This window comes from Leptonychotes weddellii, chromosome 8, assembly GCF_054177405.1.
Source record: "Leptonychotes weddellii isolate Sample4059 chromosome 8, ASM5417740v2, whole genome shotgun sequence".
NCBI classification, from domain to species: domain Eukaryota; kingdom Metazoa; phylum Chordata; class Mammalia; order Carnivora; family Phocidae; genus Leptonychotes; species Leptonychotes weddellii.
Genome location: NC_138376.1, coordinates 34,237,918 through 34,251,045, shown reverse-complemented (window position 1 = coordinate 34,251,045; position 13,128 = coordinate 34,237,918). Strand labels below are relative to the sequence as shown.

Below are 13,128 nucleotides of genomic sequence, written 5' to 3'. Positions count from 1 at the left end.
TGTAAAAGAGGAGAAAATGGATGTAAAGCATCCAGCACAGAGCCCCACAAACCAACAGACCGTTAATTTTCATGCTCCTCTCCTGCCACGCACACACACTCTTTACATTGGATGAGTTTTGTTACACTCTCCTTAGCTTTGGACACCCTTCTTCGAATCAAAAATGTACCCGGAAGCCCATTCTGTAAGGCAAAGAAGTGCCCCCTTACTCTGGGCAAAGGGAGTAGTGAGAGCAAGAGAGCTTGCAGGTGCTGGTAAGGAGGGAGACCTGGTGACCAAGAGACAAAGAAGAGAAGAGAATGGTGCCATGATCATCGGAGATGAGGTGGGAGACCATGGGACTGAATTCTCAGTAAGGGCTCGGAGCAGATGTGGAGGGGACAGGGGACTGAAAGCTGTCAGAAGATGTGGGTGTGGCCAGAGAGTGGACAACTGACAATAAAGTAGGACTGACTAGTCATAAACTTTCATAAGTTATTAAAATAAAAGCAGGGACCCTGCTCATTTTCCCTACAAATTAAGCCCTCTGTGTCCTGATACGTTCAGCATAATACTGATTACTGAACTTGGCTTTATTCTCGATTTTGCTGTGTCTCTTCCAAGTTAGTTTCTCAAAGTTCTTTCATCAGTACCCAACAGTCAGAGGCCCCGACACAAAGCAGGCTTGCTAGAAGCGTTTGCCCAATTAATGAAGAAAGAGAGGACATAGATACCTTATTAAAACTGACTTTTCGGGACGCCTGGGTGGCTCAGTCAGTTAAGCGACTGCCTTCGGCCCAGGTCATGATCCCAGGGTCCTGGGATCGAGTCCCGCATCGGACTCCTTGCTCAGCAGGGAGCCTGCTTCTCCCTCTTTCTCCCTCTGCTTGTGCTCTCTCTGTCAAATAAATAAAATCTTTAAAAAAAAAAAAAAACTGACTTTTCTTCCTGAGGTTAACTTACTTTAATGACCAGAGTCACCCAGGACAAAAGGATCTAAGTATCAACATTAGAATTTTGTGGAATTGCTTACAGGTACTTTGTAAGTGTGTAGAGGTCTTGGGATTTAATATCCTAATGCATAAATAATAATCTTTTTAAAGCAATTATTTTAAATAATTTACAACCATGAGTCTTCCAACTGCCTGGCAATTGAGACCAATAGTAAGATAACAGATCAATGTGACCATATTTTCCTGATGTGAAAACTATCAAAATCCATTCCAAGAACGAGCCAAATAGCACCAGGCTAGAACTAAGATTATAATTCAGCCATGGCTCAGTTTCAGGAGCTCTTTGCAGTAGCAAAACAATAATAAAATGAAATAAAATAATAAAAAAAATTTTAAATGGTTTTCTTCCAATAAACTTTTAGTGCAACTTATTCCAACTTTGAAAAGAATGAAAGGAGACATTTATAAATGAACCAGAAAAGCCACCTATTCCTTCAAACACAAGGATCCATTCCCCGTGAAGTTTTTATTTACAGCGATATTTGACTCATCCTGTTCAGTTCCTAGCACAGGGGCACACAGCAAAAGTGGTAATAACCAGAGGCATCTATCTAGATCATCAGATTTCCTTCCTCTGGTCAGTTTGTGCCACAAATCTCATGCTGCAAAAGCTACATTTCATCTTTCCGTGTCAGATTTTTTCCAACTCAGTTGCAAATTTTCATTATTTTTCAGTTCTCCTAACAAAAGAGGATGAAGTGGTCACTCTGCTCCCCTGAGGGCTTCTCCTGAGCTATGACTGATGAGGGAAAGTCAACCCTCAGCAAAAATGGAGGTCTGGTGCTATTATATCCCATCAAGTCCCTTCCTTATGAACTAACTTCTATTCCTACGCCACCGCTGGGCTAGTATGTGACAAGTTAACTCCAATCAAACCACATCCTTAGCACAGCTCCTAGACAGCCTGGATGAGAGCAAAGAGGAAAGACACCTCTCCTGCTTGGCTCTACCAAGGAAATGCGGCATCAGGTCTTACAGTATATGGAACCAATATAATAATATATTAAAGAGCGGCAAAAATATGCTCTGCAAATAATAAAATGGGCACATATCCTACATTTTGGTCCACCTATGATCTCCTAATGATGGAATCCAAAAACTCCTACAGCCCCAGCCCCAGCCCCAGCATGCTTCCTTGCGATGTCTGATCTGTGTTGCAAATGTAGACTTCTAAAAAAACCCAGGGGAGTCCATGTGGGAATCCCCTGAGAAGTGATCAAGGCATAGGGCCTTCCACTGGCACGCTATCCGAACCATCCACTCTTGCTCCCTCTGAACCTCAAGGCCTTTATGAAAACCTCTGTCCTTCTTGATTACCCTGTAGACATTCTCACAGCCATGTGTCCAACCTTCCCTAAAGCCCTGGCTGCTGGCCGGTCTCACTGGATCCCTATCACAGTTTCTCTAAAGGAAAGGCAGGTTGGTTTTTAAGTCTTAAGTAAAGCCCTCAAGGTAAAAAAAAAAAAAAAAAAAGGAGCTCAGGAAGAACAGACAACAAAACCATTTGGGGGGGGGTGAGATACACTGATGGGTCTTGTGTTGCTTCAGAGAATACCCGGTCTGTTTCACAGCTAATTCCTTGGTTCACAGGACTTAGAAGGTAGACAGACGATAAGGAATAAATACCCTTCCACTGTCCACACATGGGACACGAAGAGACGTTTCCTGTAACGAAGTCTTCAGAAGAGAGCTCCTTTTTGTAGTAGGAGTAAACCACACCTCTTTTCACTTGCTTTTCCTTCCCACTCAATCTCCTGACCTCAAGAGCAAAAAAGAGGAGCCACCGATCTCCTTCAGGCCGACTTTTGCTACGGAAAAGGTAGCTGTCGTTTTTAAGAATCCTTCGAAGGGTGTCTTAAAAATAAATTATCTGTGGGTGGGGGAGACCCAAGCGTAGAAATCACGAAAATAAATAATGTCCCAAAGTGCCAAGGCCACAAAGAAAATATGACAGACGAGAAAGAAAGGAGGCCAGTAAGAGGAAGTGGGTGTGACTTGTGTGACTTCTGAGCCAACGGTGGGCTGCAGGGGGCTCGCCAGCAGCGATGATGCTTTGGAAAGGTCAAGTGTAGTGGCTCCAGGGCCTAAGTGTGCTTAATGGACCAACGAGCCCAAGTTATTGTGGAAGGAAAGAAAAAATGTTTTCTTAGTATTTTTCCTTTCCCCTCGCTTAGCACCACACCCGCTGAGCCTTCTTCCCAGTTGGGTCACCTGTTTTCAAAGTCTGCTTCTTTACTCGCTTTGATTATTTTTTTTCCTTTAGGGAAAATTATACCCGCTTAGCTCAAAACAAAAACTCATCTGAGAACGCTACATATGTGTACTTCGTCTTTCATAGTCTCATCAGAGAGCTCTTGTGAGTGCTCCGAGCAAACCATCTGCAGGCATGCTAATTTGTTATTACACAAGTTGCTCAGACAGGTATTTAAGAAGCAAGAGTGGACTCAAGAATAAATCTAAAAATAAAAACAGACGCTCGGCTTCATTGAGCAAGGCGAACCCAGGAAACAAGGCTCTTGGCTTCCCTGCGCTCCAGCTGCGAAGTGGATGAGGGACGGCGCGTTCAGTAAGTCTTTCTCCGGTTCGTTCTGCTCGGCTTTGCCACTGCTCTGCCAGCTCTTAAATGCATGAAGGTTTCTGTTTTCCAAAATAAATCCTGCCTATTTCCTCTCTCCTTCCTCTTATGTGCAGATACATTCCTTGAGGGTGACCTGCGGATCGCATCTCTCAGGCTCCAGGTCACGTGAACCTTGCTGTCACCTGGAAGTGCTTTTAATTTCTCCCAGGAGGAAGGGACCAGAGGGAAAACAAAAGGAGCCAACTTCATAAAACCCCACCTTCTGTATCTGGCATATTCAAGCCAAATACACTTGAGTTTTTCTGAAAATAAAACCTCACTCAGTCCCCACATTCTTGATAATGCTTCTGTTCTAATTATCAATAACAATTTTTTATCACGTGGCAGATCTGTTCCTCCTTTTGGTCATGTTTTTCTCAATTAAAGATTCTAATGGCCATTGAAGCAAGACAAATTACCCTCATCATTTGTGTCTACAAACCTCTGCACCTCTTGAGCTTCAGAATTATAATGGGAAACAGAAATCATGCCTTTGACTTTAAAATCAGAAAGGTGTCGCTTTGTTGCACTTCATAAATACACAGAAAATCGGTAACATGGAAGGGATTCAAATGAAAAGCCGTCTGGTCCAACCCTCAGCCTTTGGTAACCTGTCCTCTGTCACAATTCTTATAGGCCAGAAGTTCTTCTTTAAATCTAACCTAAATCTAGCCTGCTTCAGTTAAAACTGTTCTTTCTCTGACCAAGCCAGAAACAAAACAGCTGGTCACCATACACAGCTTAATAACTCCTCATAATTTTGAAGTCTGTTATTAAGTCATTTTTCAGTCTCCTCTTCTTGAAGCTAAATAATCCCATGTCTTTCAACTTATCCTTATAGGTTCAATTTTACAATCCTTTAATCATCATCAGTGCTCTGCGCTAAACATTCTGAAGTTCTCCATGTTGCTCTTATGTTTTGAAACCCAGCTCACCTTTGGAATTGCTTCTCGCTGTCCAAAAAAGCCCAAAGACTCTACTTGAATGGGTAACCTGCTGCTTGGTTTGGGTTATTTTGGGTACAAATCTGCTTCCTAGGGCCCCTTCTAGCAGAAAAACATGTTCTTCGGGACCCGTTGTTCTTACTGTGTGCCGGCCACAGAGGAGCCGTTCCCCTCCACTGACTCCCACTCAGTCTCCCTCACCAGACAGAACTCTTCCAGGTCTTTCTCAACTTACTCTCCCTAAATGGTCCTATTATAAAATGAGTATCTAGCTAATCTGATCTGATCCACTTATGTAAACCAAGTTATTAACCCAAAATGCCTTCAAATGTGTTCTCCATTGCAGATAACATCTCTGAAGGTCCTGTCCTCAAAGCCTTAACTCAAAGAAGAATCTCAGACACCTGGGCAAGAATCCCATGAGAGAGGTTCAGGGCCTGTAGGGGGAGGACACGGAGAATCCTTTTGCACTCCTCAGATTATGCTACAGAGGCCATGGGTAGACTCATAAAACAAGCAGCTCTGAGGTGTGTTGATGCTGAGCACCTCTTTTTGCAAACCTTTCCCCAACTACACAGCCATTCTCCTAGTGCTCTCTCTTCTAACAAAATTAGTCAGTAGATTTCTGACACTGATCATGTCCGAGGCTTGAGGCCGTGAAGCCTCTTCCCCGCCCCTCCCAGAGCTGGTTCATTCCCACCCTCAGGTCTCGGATCTAATGTTATCTCCTCAAAGAGGCCTTCCCTGCACACTCTAGAGTAGGTTCCTATCCATCCCCTGATGCCCCATTACTCTTTATTGCTACATCAGTTCCCTTTACAGCACTTAGCACCATTTATAATTAGATGCGGTTATACATATATGTTTGTTTATTCGTTTCTCGTCCATCTTCCCTTCAGAATGCAGGCTCCTCAAAGGTGGGGATCGTGTCTTCTTTGCTTCATGAGCCTGGCACCTGGCTAACAGTACACACTCAAAAATGATTTTTGAATGAATGCATGCCCCCATGGCCAGAGATATTTACATTTTAATGCATATCTCTAATTATCATTGAAAAGGGGCTCTGTTAGCTATTATACAGGGAGCAGGTGCTTTTAGTGGCAGGATGGGTAGTGGGAGGAAGGGGTAGGGGTCCTCCTCCTCAGACCCATCCAGTCTTACTCAGTCGGGCGAGGACAGCTCACCCCATCATAGAGACAGCTGTTGCCTCTTCCAAGACCTTAACTAGAAACTTCTGTCCGTCCCATTGTCTCGCTCCTGCTCCTTCAAGCAACGGATCTCTTTTCCAGTTATTCTCTCTCTGTTCAGCTTCGACAAAGGCATGCCACTTAACAGCATTCCATCATTGTCCTGATGCTATTTCCTCACAGCCGTCACCTCCACGAAAGGACCAGCATTACCACAGAAGAACTTGCAGGCGATTACTATCAGGACACTAGCAGCAGCAATCTTTGGAGACGTGATTACGGACACATTTTATTCTCTTCTTTTCACTAATTTTTACTTTCTACTCTCTCTACCATGTATTTGCCTCCATTTTCTTCTCATGCCACTTTTTTAAAGGTTTACTTATTTATTTGAGAGAAAGGGCACGCGCACGTGCGGGCACGCGTCGGGAGAGGGGCAGAGGGAGAGACTCCTCAGGCCGACTCCCTGCTGAGCACCGAGCCCCACGCGGGGCTCAAGCCCATGACCCATGAGAGCACGACCTGAGCTGAAACCAAGAGTCCCCTGCCTAACCGACTGAGCCACCCAGGCGCCCCTCATACAACTTTTTTAAAGTTAACTTTTTGGAGTCATGGGATTGAGCCCCGCATGGGGCTCCTCACTCAGCGTGGAGTGTGCTTGTCCCTCTCCCCCTGTTCCTCCCCTCCCTTCTCTCTCTCTAAAAAAAAAAAAAAATTAGTAATTAAATAAATAAAATCTTAAAGTTAACTTTTTGTTCAAGTGCTAACTCTATTTCACTGATATTTGAAGTGAGATTCTATGGACGGTTAACTCACACACCTTATTTTCAACTCACAAAATTCAGTGTTTCCAGCTCAGCTAAACTTTCATCTGAGTGAATTCGATTCATTCAACACACACACATACATATATGCCTTCTGTATGTGAGGCCTTACACCTTGAGGCTTATTTACTATAAAGCAGTGCAACTACATCGTCAGGCGTTCTTCTTTTTAAGTAACGCTACTTCATAACATCAACCCTGGGCCCGACACCAGGAGCTTCCACAACTTCAATGACAAAGCATCGGGGAGGCTTAGTCGTGAATAACTGAGCGGGACGGGACCGGGGCTCCACGCCCACCTCCATAATCGTCTGCTGACTTGCAGAGTGACATAGAGCAAATGAGTTTTCAAATGGCCATGCCTCAGTTTACCCACCAATAAAAGGTACAATACATCCCTCAAAGGGGTGTAAAGAGAATCAAGTGAGGTAATGTCTAAGTGTTTGGAACTCCTTGGCAGAAAGGCGCTACATAATTACTATTTGGTATTTAAGTTGCCCTTCATGTGCGCCAAGTACTTTATGATCATTCCTTAGGAGTTACTCCCAACTACTCTGAAGTTGTCTTCACGCCTAGTTCTGCTTGCAGGATGAAGAAACTGAACTGGACAGAAGGTGAGTGATCTGCCGAGGGTCACGAACGTGCCACTGAGGCCTCACCAGAGGAATTTCCAGGTCCTCTGCTTCTTTCAACCATAACTGAAGCCACATCTTAAATACAAACTGCCTGTATGGACCAACTCCCCAGTAAGCTACTCTGCAATAGCCCTCACAGTACCATTAAGCTACTCTGCAATAGCCCTCACAGTATGGAAAACATTGTGACTTGTTTTTGCAGGGTTGTGTGAACGGTGAGAGGGTGAAACAGAAACCAAAGTTCTAGAATTAGTAACCTTGACTTCACAGTCACCCCCCCTTCTTACACATCCATGTTTCTCCTCACTTCCGGTAAGTACAACAGCCTATGTTTGAGTACCTTCCTCATCTCCTTGAAGGGCCTGTATTTTTCTACCGATAATTTCCAGGTCCCAACCTAAAGGGGCACAGAGCCCCGGTTAAATCTTCCTGAGTACTGCCCAGCCAAAACGCACGCTAGCATTTTTTACCTAAGTTGTAGCTCATGAAAATCAGTGTCAAGAAGGTGAAGAGGAAGAAGATGCATGTCATAAAGTGTGCGTATGTAGTCTGAGGGCTAACGGAAAGGCAGGAGGTACGAGCTTGCTTTGGTGTGAGCTGACCCCTTCCCCAGCAGCCCCTTCCTGCAGAACGCCAGTGAGAGGTGCATAGAGCAAACCCTGGAGTCACCCTGCCCACTGTGCCCAGAGAGTTCCACCCCAGGTTATGGTCTCCTGGTTCTCTTAAACGATGCGCCTCCATCCACACGCCTACTTTCTTCCCTCTGCTTCATTCAGCAATTCACTTACCGTATAAAAGGAGCCTCTTTTGGTTTGGAGACCTGTACTCTCATAAAAGGACAGGAAATGCGTGGACAATAACATCTAAAAAATGCTGCTCTGGTTTTGCAATGAGCAACAGCCAAATGGCCTCTGAGAATCATATAGAACGGCAGAGTTCTTTAACATAAATTTGGGTGGAGAGTTCCAAAGCAACTTAGGCCCTGCCCAAGCCAAAACGGTGAAGTAAGGGATTTAATTTCCTCTCCCTATATGCCTCTTTCTTCAACTTCTCCCCCTCTGCCGGAACATTCCCTCCCACCTCCTCTCCACCATTGGCTCCCCGTGGTGAAAGACACTTAGGTCCATTTCCCTTCATCCATCTTCCATGAAAATCTAGCTGTACTGTATTCTAGTCCCTGAAATCCTATTGTAACAAGCCTAGTAATAATGGCCTGGAAGTCTTAGCACAAAGCAAGACTAGTAGAGCAGCCTCCTCTTATCCACAGTTTCACTTTGTGCAGTTTCAGTCACCAGGAGTCAACCATGGTCCAGAAGCTAATGATCCTCAGAAGGTCAAGACAGCAGCCGAACGCTACGTCACCATGCCTACATCATTCCCCTCACTTTACCTCACCACGTGGGCCTGTGATCCACTCACATCACCACGAGGAGAAGACGGGTGAGTACAGAAGAGTAAGACACTTTGAGAAAGAGAGAGGATGGGACCACAGTCACGTAACTTTTATTAGGGCATACTGCTATAATTGTTTTATTTATTATTAATTGTTGTTAATCTTACTGTACCCAATTTATAAATCGAACTTTATCCTAGGTATACATGTATAGGAAAAAACATTAAAAAAAAACCAGTATCTGTAGGGTTCAGTACTCTCCGTGGTTTCGGGCATGGATATGTGGATACATATCCACGAATCCGCCATGGATAAGGGAGGGCACTAAGAGCAGACAGACTTTCAGTGGGTGCCCTGCATATCACAACAGCCAGCGTATGCAAGCACGGCCGTTTTCAGGGACAAAAACTGAGAGTTTACCACTGACAGGTTCTCTCAAGGAACTACGAAGGGGTCTGTATCATGAAAAAGGAAACTGAATCCAGAAGGAAGAACTGAGGTGCAAGAAGGAATGGTGAGCAAATAAACTGATAAAACGTATAGTTTAAACACTGATAATGACTCCTCTGGGGAGGATAAAAAATATCAGACGACCGATGAGAAGAGAGGAAGTGACAGCAGTTTAAAGTATGCTAAAGTTCTTATATTATCCAAGAGGCAGACAGAGGTCATGATTAATTTTATTAAGACAAATATATGGGTTAAAACGGTGAGGATAACTACTAAAAGAAAGAAAGAAATTAAATGGTAAATTTCAAACCAGTAGAGGAAGAAAGCCAGCACATATCTAGAACAAAACTGAATAAGAAATATTCTGTAAAAGGGAAATACTTGCAAAAGGAGGAAATACGGAAATATAAAAACCAAAACTGCACACCTTAAAATTATAGAATCCTGCACTTGTTAAGAGCATCGGAAACCCACACAGCGAGCACTGACCAGCAGCAAGTTTGCAAGGGTTCAAGTTGGCAGTGACCACCTCTGAGCCTGGCAGAGACCCTGCCTGCACCCTTGAGTCACTGTTTACTTTCTGGTGCCCAGGACTTCATTAACCCACTCTCCCTTTATCTCCCAAAACCTGCTCCCAAAACAGGATTCCAGATCACTTCTGCTGACTTAATATGAATTTAAGTCAAAGTTACCGTTTCTGGACGTATTTGGATTTAAGCCTTAGTCCTGAATTTGAATAAGTGCTCTTGTCTATTAGCAGATAGATTTAGCCACCAGGGCACTGCAGCAGAGACACTCGGAGAGGAACAGGGAGTGGAGTCCTTCCTTTGCTACTAAAGTACCACACCCCAAATACAGTCTCCTACTTGAACTGTTGCATATGACCTTGAATTAATTTACACCTAAATGGCTTTTATGCCCTCTCAATTTCCCAAAGTTACTTGAAAAACATGAGCAATTATTTTCCAAACCTGCCTAGATTAAAACTTTTGAGATTTTACCTTTGGACTACAGATGTGCTTTCATGGACATCATCCATGCATCCTACAAATACGCTACGTAGGGATGAGTATGAATCTAAAGAGCAGCAACACAATCTTTTTCCTCTGTTATCTTTAAGTATACTATTGTCCTCTGGTCCAGTCCCCCTTGAAGAAAATGTTATAGCACAAACAAAATAGAAGTAAGGTAGTTCAGTGATCTATCAGGAATTTTCTTCCTTGGGAAGGAAAAAAAAATTTTATAAATTAATAATAAATTATTCAATATAACAAAAAAAATTTTTTTCTCTCTCTCTCTCACGCCCTTAACATCTTTTAAGAATGAATGATTTCTGACTTGCATCAAAACACAAACTATGGATGCATGGGATCGAGTACAGGTGTGTTTTTAGGACACACATCCCTTGGAAACCTGCCAGGCTATATTTAGTTAGCAGTAAATGTATCAACTGGAACATATGCATGCGGAAAACATGCTCTTGTTGTGAGAGCCACAGCTCCTTGTTAGCCCAAGTCCAAGACGATGAGAAAGCACGGTCAGAGCTGGGCAGCTAGGGAAAAGTGCAGAAGAGGGACACGAGCATGTTTTAACGGCTGTGATAATTTGCCATGAAGGATGTGAAAGCCATAGCCCCTTGCTCCAGCATGCCATGTACCGCTGAAGTCAATTCCTAGTGAAGGAATGTGTAAACAGGCCATATATCCTTGCATCAGTTCCACAGAATGTTGCACAACACAAAATGCCTCTCGATGTGTCATTTCCTTCTTGGCCATCTTCCCAGCTCCTGACAGTCAGTCAACAAAAAAAAGTACTGAAAGAGATTTAAAACTGCTCTTCTCAAGAGCACATTCCACCAACCACCAGACATGACCTCTACCAGTGCTTCTGACCGCCCCCCTGCCCCATCCTTCTTCATGAAAGGGAAAAAGGGAACAGCTTTTTTTTTTTTACCTGTTATTATTCCCTTCAGTCAAAGATTTTCAACAATGCTTTATATACTAGTGACTTAATGATTAATATTAATGACAATCGAACCACGGCTTATATTTGCTGACTTGTAAATATCAAAACACAGCATTTGCCCATAATTTCCATTCCTTGGGCACTCAGAGACAATGAAGAACCAGGGAAAGTCTGCAAGGCAAGAAGTAACCGGCTTTTCTACTAATGCTTTGCACTAAGGACTAAAATTCAGGCCTGTGGCATCAGGAGTATGGTACAAGACCTATCAAGATTTTCTCAAATTATCTGCACAGACAGAAAGATGATTGATGCAAGAAATGCATCCAGAGATGTCGGAGGGCCTTAAAAAAATTCTTCTGCTAGCCCTCCATCCAACACATTTTACATTTTCCCCACCTTTCACATGTGGCCAAGCTCTACACAAGCATCCACCATCTATAAATGAGCAGAGGGCATGGGCCAACCACCATAAAAAAAAAAAAAAAAGCCTATTCTTTCACCCAATTGGGATGAAGAGTAGCAGAGGAGAAAGGCAAGCTGCCACTGACACCAATGGGAATGAGGAAGAGAAAAGGCCAAGCCCTCCATTCTCTCTACCCTCCACAGGGTTGGCAAACAGGCCTAGGTAGAACAGAATTCGAGAAAAATTAAATGATGCTGTGCCCAGACGACCCTGTTCTGTTTAAGTCTGTTACCTTAAGTTCATAAGGTAAAATGTCTGCAGCCAGAAGTGACTTAAGAACATGGAATAATAAAACGATCTCTGAAGAATTGTAAATTTGTGCTGCCCAGGTGAGAACGCGCAAGCAGGAAAAGAAACCAGTTTGGCTGAGGACCTCAGCCCGACAAGCTGAGTGAGCCAGGGTGCTGAGGCAGTCCTAGGAATACAAACATTACCTTGCACTTCCAGATAGATCTTCCTCACCTAAGTGCCAGCCCCTACTCAAGTCAAAACATAGCCAAGCAGGGGTGCACCTGGGTGGCTCAGTCAGTTAAGCATCTGACTCTTGATTTTGGCTCAAGTCATGATCTCAGGTCATGATCTCAGGGTCGTGCAATCGAGCCCCGAGTCAGGCTCCACGCTCAGTGCAGAGTCAGCTTGGGATTCTCTCCCTTTCCCTCTGCCCCTCCCCCCGCTGATGCGTGTACTCCTGCACGAGAGTGTGCTCTCTCTCTGTCTGTCTCTCTCTCAATCTCTCAAATAAATAAATAAATAAATAAATAAATAAATAAATAAATAACATCTTTTTTAAAAAATGCAGCCAAGCAGGGCAGAGTTGTAGGAAAGGAGTTTGGTCAATAGGAAAGAAGAGGCCATGCTTCTTCCTTCTCCCACCAGGTCAGGACAGGTAGCTAGCTGGTCGACAGTGAACAGCAGTGTCCCAGTAGTAAGTTCACAGACGGCAGTTTTGGCCTCTTCTTAAAGAGTAGCTATGATTTACTTCCCTAGGGCACAGCACGCAAAAATTCTTAGACACCCACTCATGTGTGTTAGGTTATCAGGTTCACAGATGTGCTGGCAAGTGAGAACTTCCAAAGCTGGGTGATAGAAACTATAAAACCTCCAGGCTCGTCCATTTGAGGGCTCATAAAATACTTCTGCTACAGACTTGCCATGTTGCCAGGCAAAGCTAATAACCTCTTTTTGTTCAAACAGCAAATGTTCTTCTTTCCTACAAGTATTGATCCGGTGCACCTTGATTTGGCCTGCTAATACCAAGCACCCCAAGGTAACACTCACCCTTAATTCATCTGATAATTACCAAGTATCTTCAATTCAGAAGGAAGCTACTATAATTAAAACTTGGAGTCACCTTGCAGAATTTTTTTTTTTTTAAAGAAACTGGGGTGGGTGGGAAAGTAGGGTGAAGCCTTTGTGATTTTGATGGTTGGGTTCTTGAGTGGATCTTAGTGGGGAAGGAAGCCTCTGTGACTGTGACTTAATATAACTAGAGGGCATTGGTTGGAGACTCAGCTCTCTCCTTAAGACTCTGGTAAGAAGCTGACAGGACTTGAACTACCTCCTCTCTTGATAATAAAGCATCACAGTACCACGGCCAAGCCTCACCCCTAGCCTCGTTTGTCCTCCCCCTTTGAGTGTTGCACACATCCTATAAACTT

At 43.8% G+C, this 13,128-nt stretch overlaps 1 protein-coding gene and 1 long non-coding RNA gene across 25 annotated transcripts in view; one reads left to right on the top strand and one right to left on the bottom strand.

Moving 5' to 3' along the window:
- Window positions 1–13,128, bottom strand: part of RUNX2 (RUNX family transcription factor 2) — a 123,963-nt gene that overhangs the window by 89,859 nt on the left and 20,976 nt on the right. The window lies entirely within an intron of this gene.
- LOC145723005 (uncharacterized) overlaps window positions 1–13,128 on the top strand; it is a 54,274-nt gene that overhangs the window by 36,876 nt on the left and 4,270 nt on the right. For 12 of the 21 annotated variants that reach the window (XR_014147685.1, XR_014147683.1, XR_014147700.1 and 9 more), the window contains 3 exons: window positions 7,153–7,310; window positions 8,482–8,639; window positions 12,665–12,737. This is a non-coding gene — a long non-coding RNA (uncharacterized LOC145723005). Of the gene's footprint in view, window positions 1–1,667; window positions 1,775–7,152; window positions 7,311–8,481; window positions 8,640–12,664; window positions 12,738–13,128 lie in introns of those variants that run through there. The other 9 variants (XR_014147676.1, XR_014147677.1, XR_014147675.1 and 6 more) reach the window with 5 other exon arrangements.